General features: G+C 38.5%; 1 protein-coding gene across 1 annotated transcript in view; it reads right to left on the bottom strand.

The window, feature by feature from the left end:
* Ptprk (protein tyrosine phosphatase receptor type K) overlaps positions 1–19,638 on the bottom strand; it is a 509,254-nt gene that overhangs the window by 353,437 nt on the left and 136,179 nt on the right. The gene's annotated exons all lie outside the window — the stretch shown is intronic.

Here is a 19,638-nt window from a genome sequence, read left to right as displayed (position 1 = left end):
GAATCATCTTAGACACAGAGAAAAACCAGTGTAAGTTCAGGCGCCCAAAGAGAGTGAACAGAGACATGGAGGCAGTTTTATGCTGTTCAACTTAGCAAGCATGCATGCCACAAAGCAAACGTGAATTGGCCGTTACCTGAATCTGGCTCCCTTGGGTTCCACCTCTCAAAATCTTAATTTACATCAACGAAGATGGTCCAGGTTTTGAAGATACTTCATAGAAAGAAGTACACACTCATCCCAAACAGAACCTGCCCTGAATTGACCTGGATCTCTTTGTTGTGCCTTCCTCAAGGAGGAAACTACAATGATGAAGAGTGTTTTGCTCACTTCTCTAACTCCTATTAGAGAGCTTCAGTAAATACTTGTTGGAAAGACACAGGAGGTAAAATTCTGCTGACCTGTACTTTAGGGGCCATAATGCTGTCACTAGGTCAAGCCAAACTCCCCATATTATCAACTTCTTGCACTTTAATGTTGACCATTTTGACAGCACTTAATCACAAAATATCAGTATCACAGGATTTTAGAACTGAAGATTATGTAAAACCACCCATTGAAACAGGTTATGGGTCTAACCTCTCTTTACCAGGTTGGCCAAATTCAGTGTTTCTTCTCTGATAGCTAGTACTCATGCATCACCCTGAAACCTCTCAGGATGCTTTACAACACTAATACACTAGCCCAAGGGATTTACATGTAAGAGATCTCAGGTAGATGCCAATTCTTCTAGAAGAAAAGTTAGATCATCGCTGTCCTTTGCTGGAGCTCTCAATTAACAACTGTCAAAAGCCACATATTAAAATAAAAGATAGCAACAAATATAGCAACAGAGAGCATCTCTCCTTGTAACTACTTAAATATATCAACCAAACGCCTAACTTGGGCCCCATTAATACAGATCCCCACATCACAATCCTGTCTCTTAGCAGATAATAAAATGGAAATGGAAACTCTTTTCTGCCATTAAGGAAAAAAAAAGGTGTAATATTCAACTCAAGAGTTGAGAGCTTTTGAGATGAGACTCTTCCTGCTTTAATGAGTTGGGATGTTGCTTCAACTTTATAAGGCAATTAAAGAATCAACTCCAGGATTCGACTTTTGAGATTTGAGTCTGATGTGCAGCCACTACCTTCCCACCTTTAGTCAAAACTAGTGTGAGCTGAATAAGTGTGTTTCTTCTGCTGAGCTTCTTTTATAAACCGCTAAGTTGAAAGCAGGAAATTATGGGGTAAAATGATCCTGCAGTTCAGCCATGGAGCCAGAAGGCTAGTGGGAATGGGCAGGGACAGTGGCTGCTGGAAGAAGGAAGTGTGAGGCAAAGCAGAGCTAAGGAAATAAATTGAATGGAACACTGGGGTGAAGAGAAATGATCAAGGCTATGACCAAAGAGGAAAATAGTTCATGTATAAGGCAGGCAATTTCCGGCAAGGAAAAGAGGCATGAACTACTTACTATCTGCTCCCCCATACACACGTGAAGGTCAAAAGACAACCTCTATGAACTGGTTCTCTCCTACCACCATGTGTGTTCAGGGATCAAACTCAGGTCTTAGGCTTGGCAGCAAGTGCCATTAGCTGTCTGAGCCATCCATCTCCCAGGTACTATTTTTCTAGTTTTAAAAACAAGGAAAATGTTTCAGTAAAAGGCAAATGAGTGGCCAGGTGCTGGCAATGACCCAGATCCCACTTCCACCTGTGCCCCCTCCAACTTCTTGGTGCTTGCTTTGAGTGATTTTAATTCTCTCTCAGGGAAGCTTCAGCATTCTTTTTAAACTCCAAGTCTCCTAGGCATTGAAAACCAAAGAGAAATGATGAGCAGACCTGTAACATTTGACACTCTGTGATCATCACCAAGTCACTGGTGCTACCTCTCTGGAACTAAGTTCCCCCCCTATGGAAGATGAAGAAATTGGGCTAGCGTCCTATAGCATTCTCTCGTTTCAAAGTACTGTAAGATTATAGCCTACAATAATGGTCTTTAAAATTCAAGTACCAGAAAAGCTTTCCATTATTCTGTGAATATAAGAATAAAACTACTCAGTCCTTTTTCCAAAGGAAGAAAAAGGCACCAAAGAGCTAAACTGCAAAGCTCACTTTATTCACTTCCCTTTAAACAGCCCTTGGCTTTGCACACTACTTAAACTCTCCTACCTCATAGGCCAAGCTTCCCACCTTCAAGATGGAGAAGGAACTTTCCCAAGGGGAAAAGCTCTCTGGGGAGAGAGAGCATTCATACACTGATGTCCCGCCTCACTGTCCCCTCACCCTTTTCCAGACGTTTACTGAATCATTTCTTCCATGCACTTTGGGGGCTAGGAGCAGGAGCAGCTTGGGAAATTGCAATGATTTCAAAGTGGAGGTTTGTCCCCAAAGAACAATTTAGCTGCTAAGAGCTCAGAAAAGAGAATAAAGAGCTCCTATGTAAGGAAGGATCAAAGCATCCTAGGTAAAATCACAGAGAAAAGTGTTGCCTGGATTCCCTGGCAGGCATTCAAATGCAACTCTGATTGAAAATTCCAAGTTGCAGCCCTTGACTGCAGAGGATAAAACATCCCAAGGGAGGACTAACATTTAAACTGGTCCTCAGCCTTAAAAGCCTACCACAGCCCATAGAAGGTTGTTTGAAAGGTTTTATTCTATGGCCAATGAAGCAAGTTTCGAAGATTGAATCTTAAGGAAACTACAGAAGCTCAGTGTACATTTACTGAAAATGATGGCTATGCTGTGAAATTTTAGTCAATTGTTTTAAAAGCTTTAGAAGTTTAAATGAAATAATTTCACTAAGATCTCCTTGCACATGTTAAGAATAAATCTTTATTTTGATGGATGCCTCAAAGACAGAGCTGCTGTTATTCTGACAAATATTCTGTGAAATCTTGTCAAGAACAGAACACTTTAGTCCAGTGAAAATAGATAAGGAAGGAATAGGAAATCTCTCCTCAGAGGCCAAAAGCCTCGGGGAAGAGCAAACCACTCCATTCTGAAGGCGTTCACATCCTTTATTATACACAACACACACAGGTACTTGCTGATCTCCTGTGATACCTCTCAGCAAAGTCTCTGGTGAACAGAGCACGCGAGTGAGGAAGAAAAGAAAGCTGCATTTGGGGCTTAGCATCAGCCAGCAAGGACATGCTACTTGGTCCCCTCCACAGAACAGACCCCAAATAAATATGTTTTCAAATAAGCACTTAGAAATTGGGTTCGGTGGTAACAGCTTGTGTTCACACTGTAGTGCCTGCCTTCCCACCCACAGCGCTTAATGTACTAAATAAACACCAGCATCCGCCAGGGCATCCCTGTTATTGATGTAGCTGCAGAGAGCGATCCATCCCCTATCCAAACGAGGAAACACTTCCAGAAGGTTAAATTACTTGCTCATAGCTACAGGATTAATAGTAAAATAGGGAGCACAGCTAGGGGCTCCCCAAGCTATTGCTCCAGTTTTTTGTTTTCGGTTTGCTTTTTTTTTTTTTTTATTTTTTCATTTCCTGAAATGAGGTATTTTTTTTCCTTTACAAGTCATTAGGGGACTTAAGCATTTTTTATTGCAACAGTGTTCATGAAGGAGTGCATTTTTAACAGGAAGATAATTAAACACATCGAGTTTACAGTTTTCTAGTTAAAAGGGTGTTATCAATGAAAATGTTCTGCTCAATCAAACTTTTCAGGTTTATATTCAAATATATCACAGAAACGGTCAAATTTTTCTATATAGAAGCCCCAGCCACAAATCACCACTGTTAAATGAGTTTTAGGCCATCATCCTCATCACTGGGAAGTTAACTTACCTCATTTAAAAGTAATGTTAGCTTACATTGCTTTACAAGATAAATTGGTCACCTTCATGGCTTATAACAAAAGCGTTACCCTTAAGCTGCAGTCTGACTCCTTTGTAAGTTATCTGAAGTGTTGGGTTCCGACCTACAGCACCCATGCAAAGCACAGACTCTGTTTTCCCTGTCTGCCCTCTGCTGCATCTGCAATAACCTTGCCATGTCTTGTGGCTATTGTTTCAGCATAATTGAATTCTTGGAAGATTTTATTTGCCTGAAAACATTTCAAGAGAACAATATGAGCAACTCAATTATCATCAGACAACTCATGGAGCTGAAACTGAATAAATGGAAATTCCTGGATTTGTCTATGAGTTGTAAACAACCAGTTGTCCTACATGCCCCACCCCCACCAGACAGCAACTCTAACCTCAGAAGCACTAGCTTTGTTTTCTAGGTTTTTCCTCCCCTGATAATTACGTGATTTAATCATTCCTTTGCTTTTCTGTACTAAATCATTTTAAGCCCTATCTGTGCAACAATAGAGAATTAATACAAATAAAATATTTCAACAAAGTACTTGCACTGCAAAGTATTTTAAGCCAACTGATAGCTTCTGACATGTAATGTATTATTCTAATGAATTGTTGGCTTGCTTTTGTTTAGAACAGATCTCAGTTAGCCCATGCTAATAGGAGTCCTTGAGTCCCATATTGCAGCTAAGGTTAGTTTTGATATCAGATTTGATTTAAAACGTACCATCTCTAAAAGCTCACCCCTGTTCTCCAAACATCGTCCCTGACCACGCCCATTGCCATATCAGCTCATGATTACTGAAGCCTTCCAAGCAGTAGGGTGAAATAAAACAAATTGTACTCATCCATAAATATAATCTTTGTTTGTTTACTTGTTTGTTTGTTTTTTAGAACAGATATTCTCTGTATAGACCTGAAACTGGACCTATAGACCAGGCTGGACTCCAACTCAGAAATCTGCCTCCCGAATGCTGGAGTTAAAGGGATGTGCCACTACCACCCATCCATGGATACAATCTTAATCTTAAATCATTTCAAAACACCATCTAATCCTTATTTAAACTAAATTGATCAGGTGGTGGTGGCGCACGCCTTTAATCCCAGCACTTGGGAGGCAGAGACAGGCAGTTTTCTGAGTTCGAGGCCAGCCTAGTCTACAAAGTGAGTTCCAGGATGGCCAGGGCTATACAGAAAAACCCTGTCTCAAAAAAAAAAAAAAAAAAAAAAAAAAAAAAAAAAAAAAAAAAAAAAAGAAAGAAAGAAAAAAAAATTGACCCTAATGTAGAATTATTTTTTCATGACATCGTATTCTCTAGTTCAAATCATCCCTATGTGGATTCTAGTAATCTAATCAGGCTTCCTGCTCCACATCTTCTCCATCCCAGTGTTTGTTTCCCACATCCTTTACCTAGGATCATGTCAGGATAAAAGTCCAACCATGCCTCTCTGTTGTAGGCTTTAATAAGTATTATTGAGAATCATCTATTACAATCAGCCCACTATTACTACGATATTACCTCTTACTGAAATGTCTCCTTTCAACCAAATAGTCTCCTGACTGGTCTTCAGTACCAGGCAATCTCTACTTCAGAGACTTCTTACTGTGTCTGCCTGGACCTCTCTTACGCTAGATCTTTAGGTACAACGTCCATATTCTAGTGGGATAGACTCCTGGTTTTGTAGACTTATGTGATATTTTCCTGGGATATAAAATATAACATCTAGTTACTAATGGTAGGCTCCTGGTGGCTAGACTTGTTTGGGATTCTCCTGGGCTATATGATCCCTTTCATTTTCACATGTGCATTAGCTTTAAGAGAAGAAGAAATCGAGCTTTAAGGGTTTTCTGCTGAAACTACAAAATGAAGAAATACTGAGAAAAATATCTTCCCAAAAGAACACAGAATCCGTCCACAAAACAATTATCCTTTGTGAGCGTGCAATATAGCAAGTAGTAATTTACCTAGTTTCCTACCTTTTCCTATAAAGGGACAAACAGTCTTATATGTTATTCATTGAATACATTTGGAGAAAGTTTTCCAGAGAATAATTTGTTAAGTTCTGATCTTTGCCTATACTCTTTCTAAAATTGTTTTTTTACCTGTACATTATTACCCTCAGGTCTCCAAGTAAGACTAACACAGTATGATGATAGCCATTATAGTCCTCACAAACATGTTCTGAGAAACAAAAGGCAAAATAAAAATGCCATTTTTTTTTGACCGGGTGGTGGTGGCACATAACTCTAATCCCAGGACTCTGGAGGCAGAGGCAGACATCTTTGTGAGTTTGAGTCCAGCCGGGTCTGCCATCGTGCTAATTCCAGGACTGCCTAGGATATTACACGATGAGATAGAGCTAACTAATCCAGGCAAAAGGGCACGAACCCCTCCCTGGAATTCCCTTAACTGACAAAAGGCTGGGCCTGTGGACTCACCAGAGGTCTCCATTCTCAAATGGGGAGACCCCTGCATGCAGGAAGTTCAGCTGAATAAACGCTCTTTGCTTTTCAATGAAAGAAAGAAAGAAAGAAAGAAAGAAAGAAAGAAAGAAAGAAAGAGGAGGGGAGGGGAGAGGAGAGGAGAGGAGAGGAGAGGAGAGAAAAGAAAAGAAAAGAAAAGAAAAGAAAAGAAAAGAAAAGAAAAGAAAAGAAAAGAAAAGAAAAGAAAAGAAAAGAAAAGAAAAGAAAAGAAAAGAAAAGAAAAGAAAAGAAAAGACAAGACAAGACAAGACAAGACATACTCTGGATTCTTTAAACTCTGAATGTGGCTCGTTGTCTGAGAAGTAAGGGGAATGAAATGAAAGATTTATAAGAGAGACCATGTAGAAAGACATCCTCTTTAATGGTGAGAGTAAAAGACAGCAGACAAATACATGAGCAAAGTAGAACGATTATAGTCCATAAAGGGAAAAAAAACATCCATTGTTCATGAAGAGATTCAGTGACCCAAACTAAGCTGCCACCTCATTTTCAAAAATCATGTCCAGGTATCATTAGGAGTCTCAGACTGAAGTGCCTGTACATGGTCGAAATCACATGGATAGGATAATGTTTGAACTGAACATAAAATAATTCCTAATGGTCCACTGAAAACCTATAATGGGCAAGGACATTATTCTATGCTAGAATAAGTGAGAGGAATTCAAATCAACTTCTTACAGATTAACGAGATTACTAACCCTCCATGTCACCCTGGAGCCAAAGGGGAAAAGCTTAATAAGATTTATTACAAAACAACAGCACATTTAGATGCTGACAGATGCTGCACAAATATTTAAATCTTATGGGTATAACAAAACAAGAGAGCAAATGTGAACTGTATTATTTCTAATTTACTTATGACAAAGTAGACACTCAAAAAGGTTAAATGTCTCCATAAAAACCCCAAACAAGAGAATCTGGACTCAAATGTTGGTTAAGCTAGTCTCTCTTTCAGCTTATTTATACACTATTTGTTTAGTAAAATTAAGATCAGCAACGATCTCTGGACTGCCTCTTACATTTGGTAGGTTTATTTCAGTAAGTTAAGGCTTTTCTATTACTATCAAATGAGTTTTGTGATGCATATGGGATTGGGAATGTTAACATCAAAAATGGGCAGTGAGCGCAGCCTCACTCAATTATAGCACTCAATCATTCCAGACATAAGAAATCTGTGCTGATACAAGCGGAGAGTGAGTATTTCAAAGCAGCACTTGTTTCTCCTTGCTTGGACTACCCTGATGATGCTCATTCAGGTATCCAGCTCCCACACAGAGATATGACGCTAAAAGATCCAAAGCATCCTTGGACTACTATTATTGGTTTAGTAAGGAACTCTCCAGGCTGTGCACTAAGAGTGCACAAGAAAGCTGTACTTTCATGACTAGAGAGAAAGGAAGCCTTCAGCATCAGATAGTGGCACGTGACTGCAACAGTCCACCTTGACTTCACTGATTTTAAAATGAAGTAAATGATTAAAAAGTCAATGGTATCCAGCTAAAAAGAATCTTGTTCTCAGTTTCACTAGTAATGCATTTCCTTGAAAAGAAAATTCTGGCTATAGTAATCAGAATCATTTACTTTGCTGTATGGCAAGGTGTCGCTAATATAACTGTAACTTTGTTAGCCATAGAAAACTAGTCAGATATCAAGTAGTCTGCAGAAAATGCATAAACACAAGCCAGGGGGTAATGGTATGATCTTCCATTACAGTTATATTGCACTCTATTAAAGCCCTGATCTAAAATACTCAAGTTTTTCTTTGATAATATTGTCACTCAATATGTTAATATATTCAAACGACTCAAGATAGCAAGATAACTGATACATGCTATTGAAGGGGGGAAGCTAACAAAAGCTCACTTACATTTTTTAAGGTTCTGAGCTATTTAGTCAATAATTATTTATTAAACCATAAGCAACTGAACAAAAGGCATTAATGCTGTGTCCTTTAACTCTCCCACTATCTGACACAGGGCTTCACTGTGTAGCCCTGGTCATCCTGAAACTTGCTCTGTAGACCAGGTTAGCCTTGAACTCAGAGATCTGTCTACTTCTGCCTCCTGAGTGGTGGGACTGAAGGCGTACCCCGCCATGGCCAGCTTCACTTTACACATAATGTTATGAGTAATAGCACTCAAAGACAGCTAACAGCATCCTGTAAGAAAAAATGTCACAAAATTCAGTGATCATTCCCCAGCAATGAAGAAGGGACAAGGACCAAGAAACAGAAGAAATAATAACCAAACACTGTCAATATTTTGAAATGCTGAGTGATTACAAAGAGGATGTATGTGTTACATAATAACAAGCTATGTTGTTCAAACTGGCTAAAGCAACTGGCTCACCCCCTGTAGTCACACTCCAGTAGTCCTGTGACAAAAAAAGGAAAAAAAAAAATCTCAACACCACTTTCTTAAACTGTCAGCAAACGTTCATAGAAAGTAATCCTGAAAAAAAAAGTAGTGACTGTTTACTACAGAAAATATTTTAACATGGGGCTTTGAATGAAAATTACTGGAAAGAGCGTATGTCTGCAAAGATTGGCCCCCTGAAAGGAACCACAGTGGTGTGGAGAGACTGGAAGGCAGCAGACTTAGAGCCTAATTACACTTCATCTCTGAATAGTTTAAGACCCCTGAAGTGCTCACTCACCTCTGCGTCAGACCTAACATCCTGTGACTGATACACAAAAAAAACCTTGTGGAATTCCCTCATCTTATTAGACCTATGGCTTCCACCAACCCAAAACCTAAGGTGTCCTCTGTAGTATCCGAGACCCATAGTGTTCCATGGTGAAACATTGTATTAGGGGACACTTTATACTCACAGCAGCATAAACCATGTCTTCTATCCCTTTGAGATGAAGGATGTTTCTTTCCAAGACAAGATCTTTTTTTTTTTTTAAATCATGGACACTGTATTCCAGCTACATGCCTTGGGTTAGAAACAACATATTTCACTTTTTTTTTTTTCCCATTTGGATGATTAGAAATAAGAGAATGGTGCAGTAGTACACAGTATAAATTATATGCTCACTTAATATACACTGAAACAAAGTAAAACAAACACACACAAAAACTAGTGATAGGGTAATCACAAAACTCACTACTGTTAGCACGTGGACCAAGAACATCTGACTTTCAGGAACAAATGTTTGAGAGCAAGTAGAATTCTTTTAAAGTAAGACATGAATGCAAGGAAAATGGAGCACCTTTACTCTTCAATCAAGTCTCTTCTTTTCAGTGTGAAAGAAATAAGAGAAAGATGAAACTTGACCAGCTTAAAAACAAAACAAAACAAAACAAAAACAACAACAAAACCATTTCTGAAGTGAAGTAATTGGCTTCCTTTAAAAGCTTTTATCCTAGTTGAATGACTTAATAGATAGCCTTTTCCTCTCCTTCCCCTGCCCCTTCTCCAGCCTCTTCCTCTCATCAGGTTCTTGAACCCTTAGGCTACTGTGTTAGTCACCTGGCTAAACCCCTGCAGTCACTCCCCAGGCTTCTCTGCCAAATTCAGTAGACAAAACTCTTAACACATTGGAATGCTGAATGTCCAGAGCCTAATTATATATCTTTTCCTCCAGAGGTTTTCTTATACAACTTTTCTTAAATTGTCCTACTTCAGGTACTTTGGACAGCCACAGAGAGTCTACTGCTTACCTGAATAAACCAGAATGCTAAAAAAAAAAAAAAGAGNACAACTATTGTCAGCAAGAAGTGCTCCTTTAAGAGTGACACAGGAAGAAGAGCTTCATGTTAGACAAGTTCCGTGTGTTAACTGTTCCCAGAGAGCTGACTTAATAGAACAGACTGGAGTACCTAAACCCAAGAACCAACCACAACTTCAACATAAGTTCAGGAGTTGACCAAGTGAACCTAGGTATATTATCTTTTTGGAACATTACCTGTGTGTGTGTGTGTGTGTGTGTGTGTGTGTGTGTGTGTGTGTGTGGTGTGTCTGTCTATCTGTGTCTCTATGTCTGTGTGTGTGTGTGTGCCCGCACACGCACACACACTCACACACACACACACACACACACACACACACACNCACACACACACACACACACACACACACACACACACACACGCACACGCACACGCATATATATATATATGAGAGATCTAGCTCAGAGCTTTGTATACAGTAAAGATTAATTCTATTTTCTTTAGCTGGTCTCTGCTGGTTTTGTCATTAATCTTTAATGAAATATTGACTTTTTTAAAATAACCCTTCAAAAAAATTTTTAAAAACTCATATTTCAACTCCGGTTTTGTTTTGTTTTTCAAAAATTTCCTGTGATAAGCTGTTTAACAGAACATGTGCCGCCATAAGAGTCTGCCTACTGTCACAAATGTAACAAGACAGTCAATTGTGCTACTAAAGTATTTGCATTTTACAGAGTACTATATTCCGACCAAAATTAGAATGATAAGCCTGCCTCAGGAACAAAACCAGTACTTATACGTGGAATCAATCAATCAATACAGCCATTATGCAACCAGGAATAGTGCCTATCTAACTCATAGAATCCCAGCTCAAGTAATTCGGGCTGATTCCTGGCAAATGTTAAGACTTGATTGAAGAGCTAGAATATGTTTACACTTAGAAATTACATACGTTAAGTACTTGAGATAGGTATGAAGTTTCCATCTGTTTTCTTAGAATGTTAATAAAGGTATAACTAGTTTTGGTTGGTTATTTAACGACAGGGGTATTGAAATAGTAATTCCATATTTGCCTTGCCACAACTCCATTACACCTCCCACTCCTTTTCTACTCAGTGCCCTCCCCACCAGTCTCTGGATAACATCCGTCTGGCTATGTGCATCAGGATAAAGGGCATGGCACCCAGCCTGGGCTCCATCCTGGCCAGGAGAGAGATACAGATGGAAGGTCAGCAGGGAGGAACTCAGTCTCATCTCCATGCTGATTGGCAAACACTCAAACATGAGATATAAACTGGACCAATTAGACTACATGGTAAATTTGTGGATGGACAGAGACTGGCATAGAATGAATAAAACTACACATAAAATTGACTTTTTGAATATCAATTTGTCACTGAGGCCTGGAAATATGACTCAGTTCATAGAGTACTTGCCACAAAATACAAGGATCCAATTTTAATAGCCAAGGAACATAAGATTTAAAAAAAACAAACGCACAAAACAAAAACAACAACAAAACACAAAACACAAAACAAAACAAAAACCCTTTAATGGCGCTTATAATCAACACCCTTGTGTTGAGGAGTGGAGAAAGACAGAAGGATATCTAGGGCTTGGTGGACAGTGAGGCTTACCAAATTGGTGAGCTCTAGGTATAGAAAAAAACACTTTCTCAAAAACAAAAACGATAAGGCTGGAGAAATGGCTCGCCAATTTAAAGCACTTGATATTCTTCCAGAGAAGCCAGGTTCACTTGCCACCATCCACATGACAGCTCACAAGCATGCACAAAAGATCTGCTCCCCTCTTCCAGGCTCCCTGAGGACCGTGGATGCATGCAGTGCATAAGCATACATGCATTAAGTACTCATCTACATAAAATAAACATAAGTAAACTTAAAAAAAAAATGCAAGTCAGGTCTGGCTCTTGCTCCCAGCCCCAGGCTCCCAGAAGTAAGACTCAGACTCAAAATATAATTCCAAATGCCTTGGCCATATAGCTAGGCCTTTCTTCTTCCTAGATCAGATCAGCATTTAAAATGATCCATTTATTTTAATCTACATTCTGCCAAATGGCTAGTTACCTGTGCTCAGGTATCATGTGCCTGTCCTGTTATACTTTTTTGGCTGGCATTTTCCCAGAATCCTTCCTATCTCCCAGATGTCCTACCTCCTATTTTCTGCCTAAGCCATAGGCCATCATATTTATTATTGATATACCCATACAGACGAAAGATAATCTATATACAAACTAAAATGGTAAGGGAACAAGAAACACATTGGCCTCTGGCCTGCACAGACATGCTCATGCATGTACTTATGCACACAAGGATGTTCACATACACATATCACACATGCACACAAACACACAATTGCCAACTCTGCTTCATACTTAAGAAGCAAGTATTAAAGAATTTGGTGTGAGGCTGGAGAGATGGCTCAGCTGTTAAAGGCTAGGCTCACAACCAAAATATAAGAATTTGGTGCGGAGTCGAGAAACCCATAAGCAACTATTGAATTATCTGAAACTGTTTTGTTAAATGTGCTTTTCCGAGCCCTGGAAAAAGAGCCACCAGTGTTGTCTTACATTGCTAAGTGGGGAGTTAATGATCGTATAGACTGCTCAAAGTTGCCATGGGCTCTGAACACACAAAACACAAATTTTGTTGAGAAATGTTCCTCAGCCAATAATTTGTTCATTAGAAAAAAGCCTTTTAAAATAGACAATCATTCTTTCAGATGAAATTAGGTTTGAAGGTCAACAGTCTTCCATAACAGTAGAGCATTCTGAATATAATCTATAGAGGATATGAACATTTTGTATCATGCTATTTAGTGATATATATAACAGATCACTTCAATGCTATGATGAAAGCATTGATATAATATAGTTTGACAAAAATCACTATTTTAATTCTTTGTCTTTTGTTCCCTTGGGGCCTTTTTTATTTCCATGTGGTCCCTCTTGTTTTTGGAAGCTAATAAGTGTTCAACTTCAGATACACAGTAGCATCAAGATACAAGTTTATTTTCGGAAAGATAAAATATAAGGTCATAACCACAGCTTAACTCACCCTCTCATCCCAGGAGAGGTAATTTTGTTTCTCTGGACTACATATTGATTTTGAGGTCCATGTTAAAGATAGCTGCATGGACTTTGAAAAGGACATTTTCTAGGAGTGGCACCAATATAAATCTTTTTCTCTCCCTCTTTTTTAATACTAAACTGTTGTTCCCTTATGAGATATATTGGAGCATATCTAACTTAGATACATCATATACCTGAAATAGCAGGAAAAGAGTCCTATCTCCCCATGCCACTTCTTCACTCTGTAATCTAGAGATTCTTCAGGCTGCACTGATGTACATAGGGATAGTACTCCTTACACTAAAAAGCAGCTGTTCCTTGGTGGCTGACTCTTCAAGTGTTCCACGCCAGCCTTTTACTTCCTCACCTCACACTGTCTCCAACTCTTGGTGTTTCTAATAAGCAGCTCCAGTATGGTAAACTCTCTGTGCTCATGGCAAAAGAACCAGCAGACATAATGACGACACAGTTGGGAAGAGCACATTGAAAGAAGCCTGTAATTCTTGTCCTAAAATACACCACTATAAACAAAGCCTTAACAAATATTTTCAAACTCTGACTTCACTCAGCCTCCCTCAGAGAATCCTCGGGTTTCTTCTTCTAACACATGTGTTCTCGTGACACAGTGGATGATATATTTCCAAAGGATGACCCATGACAAGTGTTCATCAAATAACTAAAAATAACATAAAGTTAAATGAAACAAAGGACAGAGCCTCACCCCAAAGGGTGTCAGAAGAAAAACCACTATAGATTAAATCAAATAAGTAACAGCATACAGTGAACTTAAATATCTACGCTGGAGTCAAGGAAAGGTGTCAGTTTGCTTATAATAAAAAACAAACAAGGTGGTACTGTGGCAAGTTACTGATCTGCACTGGTCATCTGTGAGCAAGTGATGCCCTCTACCAATCTCAGTATCACTTACTGTATAGGGCTCTCAGGAGGACTAAAAAATATCATATAAGACAGGGGTGAAGGCTCAAGGGTGGAACACTTGTCTTGAGAGCCTTGGGAGTGCACTTTGCATCTCTAGACCTACATAAGCCCATGTAGTATAATCCCAGGGCTTCTCTGCCAAGATCAGAGGTGGAGAGATTCACATCCCTAGAAGTGCATGCTCCAACTAGACTGACAAACAGAAAAACAACAGAGAGACCCTGTTTTAAACAAGGCAGTAACATGAAGGGTGTGCTTAGACCTCCCCCCCTGACCTTCAACATATGTCATTACGTAGCTAAGTATATGCCCGCCACACCACACACACACACACACACACACACACACACACACACACACACACATTCACTGGAGTTAACTTTTGGCTCAGACATGCAAGTACAAAAGGGTTTGAGCTAGCAAAACCAGTTTCAAACTTTACCTTAGAGCCTTCAGCCTCTAAGTGTTCCTCAGAGTGGCCACCAGGACAGATCCACTGTAGTTAGAGTTATGACATTGAGTACAGAAGTTAAGTTCCCTGTGAATGCTGTCATGTGCATTAACTTGTAGACATCACACTTTCTATTCTCACTACATCTCGCCAGCAGAAGGAAGTAACAACCACAGTGAGCAATGAGCATAGTACAGTGGAATATGTAAGCAGAGTGAACCTCGGCAAATAAGTACTTAAAGGATGGGAGCATTATTTTAGCAACCTGACTAATAGAGTATGCAAGAAATCTACGAAAACAGCCTCCAGTTTAAAGGCTCATTTCTTAGTGTTGTGTAAACTCTCTCTAATACCATCTCATCTGCTCTCTAAACATTCAGGCCATAAACCACTGAATCACACCTCACTAAGTTTTACAAGGCAGAGAAATGGTTTCCTCCTTCAACCTTCCAGTTAATCTAAATTAGAGCTTTTATTATTTTTTAATAACATACAGTATGTACAATTTAAATCAAAAACTCCATGTAGTGATTTATATTATTAGCAGTCGAAAGAAGCAAGATGAAGATGGAATCTAATGTAGTCATAATTTTAAGTACTGTCAAATAGGTATTCCAGAGACGCTAAAGTAAAATTTAATTAATCATGTCAGAGAAACACATCTTCAAAAGAAGCAGTTACAATTTCAGTGGAAGACAAATGTAATGATATGTCAGCCTCCCGCCTCGCCCTCACATCTAGAACAGAACAGATAGTCAAGTGCAGAAATGAATTTGTTTCATGCGGTCATAAGCATAAAAGAATATTTGAGGATCAAGATCACAGAAGAAAAAATGTGTGAGATCAAAGAACAATGTCTAGCTCTGTCTGCCATCTTCATTCTCTCTGGCCTGTCTTAAGCATGGATATAACAGATTTCTGTGTGGAGAACTGACATTAATGTGACAAGCAAGGTGGAGAAAGTGGGAATTCTCTCCTAATAATTGACATTTAAACAAATCAGAATTTGATGATGTCCCTTATAAGGGCACAGTTTACTGAATAATTACAATCTTCTGATTACACTAAAATCTCTCATTACAATGTTTAAGAAACAAAAATTTCCTACCTGATTGTTTTCTATAAGAAGAGAGATTTTTTTTCTTCAAATTATGAACAAAATCTTTTATTTAATTAATGCAAGGTGTTGAAGGGTAGGGTGAGCCTGAGCAGAAACCCTAGGAAGACGCCCAGTGTTATCTTCTATCATACTCCACTTTATATTAATAACATGAAGCCCTCAGTGTCCACTGGGCTGATAGGCCAGCAACTTCCCAGGATCTACCTGGCTCCATCCTCAGTTCTGGAGTTAACAGGCACACAAAGCCATACAAGGCTTGTTATGTAGGCACTGGGGACTTTGATCTTTTTTTTTTTTTTTTTGGTTTTTCGAGACAGGGTTTCTCTGTATAGCCCTGGCTGTCCTGGAACTCACTTTGTAGACCAGGCTGGCCTCGAACTCAGAAATCCGCCTGCCTCTGCCTCCCGAGTGCTGGGATTAAAGGCGTGCGCCACCACGCCCGGCTGGACTTTGATCTTTACACCTTCACAGCAAGCATTTTGACTCACTGAGGCATCTCTCTAGCCCCTTACACAAAAAACTATCAAGCCTCGTGTTATAAAAGCTGCCTCTTTTGTCTAAAGAAAATAAAATGGTGTCTTAAGAAAATGAAAATTTTAACTATGCTATATGTACACGAAGACATTATGAGTCAGGTGGGAAAATATGTAATAATATTGAAACTGTTAGAATAACCTCAGTGGACATATGTAGAAAGTAGACTGAAAGACTATCAATCTATGCAATCAGATAAAGTGTGTCATGCCAGTCAGGAAGCTCTACATTCTTCAGATGATCATGTGTAGATACAGTACAAATGGGGGAGGGTTTGGTGAATGGATAACTAGACAAAAAATAGAAATAAATATAAATAAATATATAACCTGAACAAAGCTCAAAGATGGATTTATGGAGTCAAGGCTTATGGGATCAAAGAAGGAAGAAAATAAAGATTCTATCCCATTTGAGGTCTTCTGGAACATATCTCTTTTGCTAAGCTACAGCACTATAAATATTCTAACTTCTCAATAGTAGGCCTGTGTCCTCAATAGCCTTATGTCCTTGTCACTTTTTGCTAACTTACAAGTTACAGACAAGAAAACAAACAACTCACCATCACAACCGCTCAGTAGTTTCTTGACTAAAAGCAGCTCAAATGCTCCCCAGGTTAATAACTGGGTATCCACCATCCAGGTATCTCTTTCATGCCTTCTTGCCATGCCCTCCCACAAGTACGCACACTAACAGACTTCTAACTCAGTAATCGGTGTGCCTATTTTTGAAATGTATGGACATCAAATGAAAGACTCTTGTGTCTGTTTTCACTCCCTGATGATGGTTTTGAAATCCATCAATATTGCTGATTACAGCATGAGTTGGTTCCTTCACAATGTGGAATCATATCTATCTCACTACATGAATACACTGCCAGGCTTTGGTACACTGTATGGCTGACAGGGATTCAGGCTGCTTACATCTTGGAACTACTAAGAACTAATGCTACATACATTAGTACATTCTTTGAATGAATACATGGCTATGGCTTTCTGGGCTTATATCCAAGAATGGATTGGCTGCCCATTAGGCTGCACAAAGGGGCTATCCAGATGTTGAGTCTACAGTAGCCTGAGATGCTTCCTCTTGTTCTCAATTCTTCTCAGCAACACCTGATGTCACTATGGTGCAGCTGAACTCATTATACTTTTACTTTGCATCCCATTAATGAAGAGCTTCTCCTATTTTCATATGACTTTGCTACAGGGCTCATTCATGAAGTGTTTGTTCTTCTGAAAGCTATTTTTAAACATTTAATGGTCCTTCTTGTCATCATTACTGTCATCTAACAAGCTAAGAACTGCTCTGAATTGTGGCAAGCAGTCACTAATAGTAACATATTTGTCACAAGACATTATTTCTTATTTTCCATATTCTTCCCTTAGTGTTTAGAATTGAATATTTACAATTTCTGGTTTTCTTAACCCTCTAATGGCCAATAAGACATCACTAATTAACAATGTCCAAGTACTGAAAGGTTCACTACCATGTCTGCCTCAGACAGACAGACTTCCTATGACAGAAGGCATGGGATGGCTTCGTGGTTTTGTTTCTACTTATGTATTTTTTTTTCATTAAATAAAGTAAGTAGGCCTACCTATTTGTATGAACAAAGAAAAGATGGGACATTTGAAATTTTACAAATACATTTATTTATTTTATGTATGTGAGTGTTGTACATATATATATATGTGTATGTAGCATGTGCATGTTTGGTGCCCATGGAGGTCAGAAAAGGGCATCCGATATCCTAGAACTGGAGTGGTAAGAAGTTATGAGCTATGGGTGCTAAGGATGAACCTCTGCTTTCTAAAAGCACAAGTGTTCTTAACAGCTGAGCCAAGTCCCCAGGAAGATCATGAAAATCTAGTAAGTCTAATTATGTCCTTTTTGCCAATATAGTGGCAGAAAAATGCTCAGTAGGTTCTTTAAAAAAAATATTAGCAGGAAAATTGGAGAAAATATCTTATAAAAAACTGAACAGGACTAGAGGAGAAAATTCAATTAATAATGCACTTATCATATAGGTATGAGAACCTTCTTTCTAGTGCTCATGCCAAAGCTTGAAAGCTTATAATCCTAAATGTAAAGGGTGAGACAAGAGAATCCACTTTGGCCAGCTAAATAAACCAACTCTTCAAGCTCCAGGCTATCTTAAGATTCGGTCTCAAAAACCAAGATGGAAGATTCCTTAGAAGAGCAACCCAAGTTTGTCCTCTTGCTGCGACATGCACAAACACACATGTGCATGTGAACCCACATCTACAATCACATGTATATAAAACAGGTTAATAAAACAGGAATGCATGGGCGTACTTCTTTCACTTTTCCTTAGACTAAACATAGTTACATTCTGCAAAAAAAATTAAAAATAAAAATAACATGTCCATGACCTTTTCCCTTCTTTGCATGATTAATTATTTAATGTGTTATTAATTGGAGGATATGAATGAATATCAAACACTTTCAATTTCTCTGCATAACATCCTTTACTGTAACCGATGATTAAGTAATTGTGTAAAAGGTGAACCAACAAGGTCATCTGAACATTCTCTTCAGCTCTCATTACACACCATCAATAGCAATTAGTAATGGCAACATTTCCATAAATCAACATCTTTCTGATTATTCTCTGATGATAAACAGTCAAAATGTGTGCATTCCAGCCCACCTTTTTAATATTACATGAAAAATTAAGTCTAAATATACCACTGAGAATACTGAAGTAAAAAACGTACAGAGATTTCTTTAATCAGAAAGAGCCAGAATGATATTGTATGTACCTTGGAAAGAAGATTACAAACCAATGCACAAAATGAGGTGAGTCTGCCCATAGTGTCAGGGTCAATCATAAGAAACCAAGAGAGTTAAGTAAACACCAGCCCCACCTCACCCACACAGTGTATTCCTCCAGAAGGAAAACTATGCTTTAGTGTAGCCTCAAAATTACCATTTACCTACTCAGACAGAGAAAGCTACAATTCACAGTAAATAGAAGGCTTAAACTCAGCGTGTACCTTAGAACAGAACCATGCCAAAAAAAAAAAAAATCCACAGAACATACTCACTGAATTCATTTGCACCCTCATCGGAATGTCTTTCGTTTGGGTTTTATTTTATTTGCGTTGAGAGCTTGTCATAGTCATCAGCAATGATTTTTCCTTTTGTGTTCATGAATCATGTTAACTAGCAAGGTTTCTTAATCAGTCACCTTAATTGATATTTGCACTTCCAATGGCAATGTCTAAAACTCACGGTCAACTATGAAGGACATGCTAAATTTAAATTTAGCTATCTTTATGTAATTATAATAAAAAATAAATTATACCTCAAAAGAAATTATTTGGAGAACATTAACATCAGCTATATGATTTAAAGCATAAGGGTATTATCTTTTTACACATACATAATTTTATGTATAATCATTTCCTTCTTGCTAAGCAACACTTGTTCTCCTAGGTACTATGGTTCAAATTTGGTGTTTATGTTTCTGATTCTTATAATTATTCAAATTATTACTAAACACATAACTTA

The sequence above is a fragment of the Mus caroli genome, chromosome 10 (assembly GCF_900094665.2).
Source record: "Mus caroli chromosome 10, CAROLI_EIJ_v1.1, whole genome shotgun sequence".
In the NCBI taxonomy this organism is placed as follows: Eukaryota; Metazoa; Chordata; class Mammalia; order Rodentia; family Muridae; genus Mus; species Mus caroli.
The sequence above is the reverse complement of the archived record's forward strand: the minus strand, read 5'-3'. Positions and strand labels throughout refer to the sequence as shown.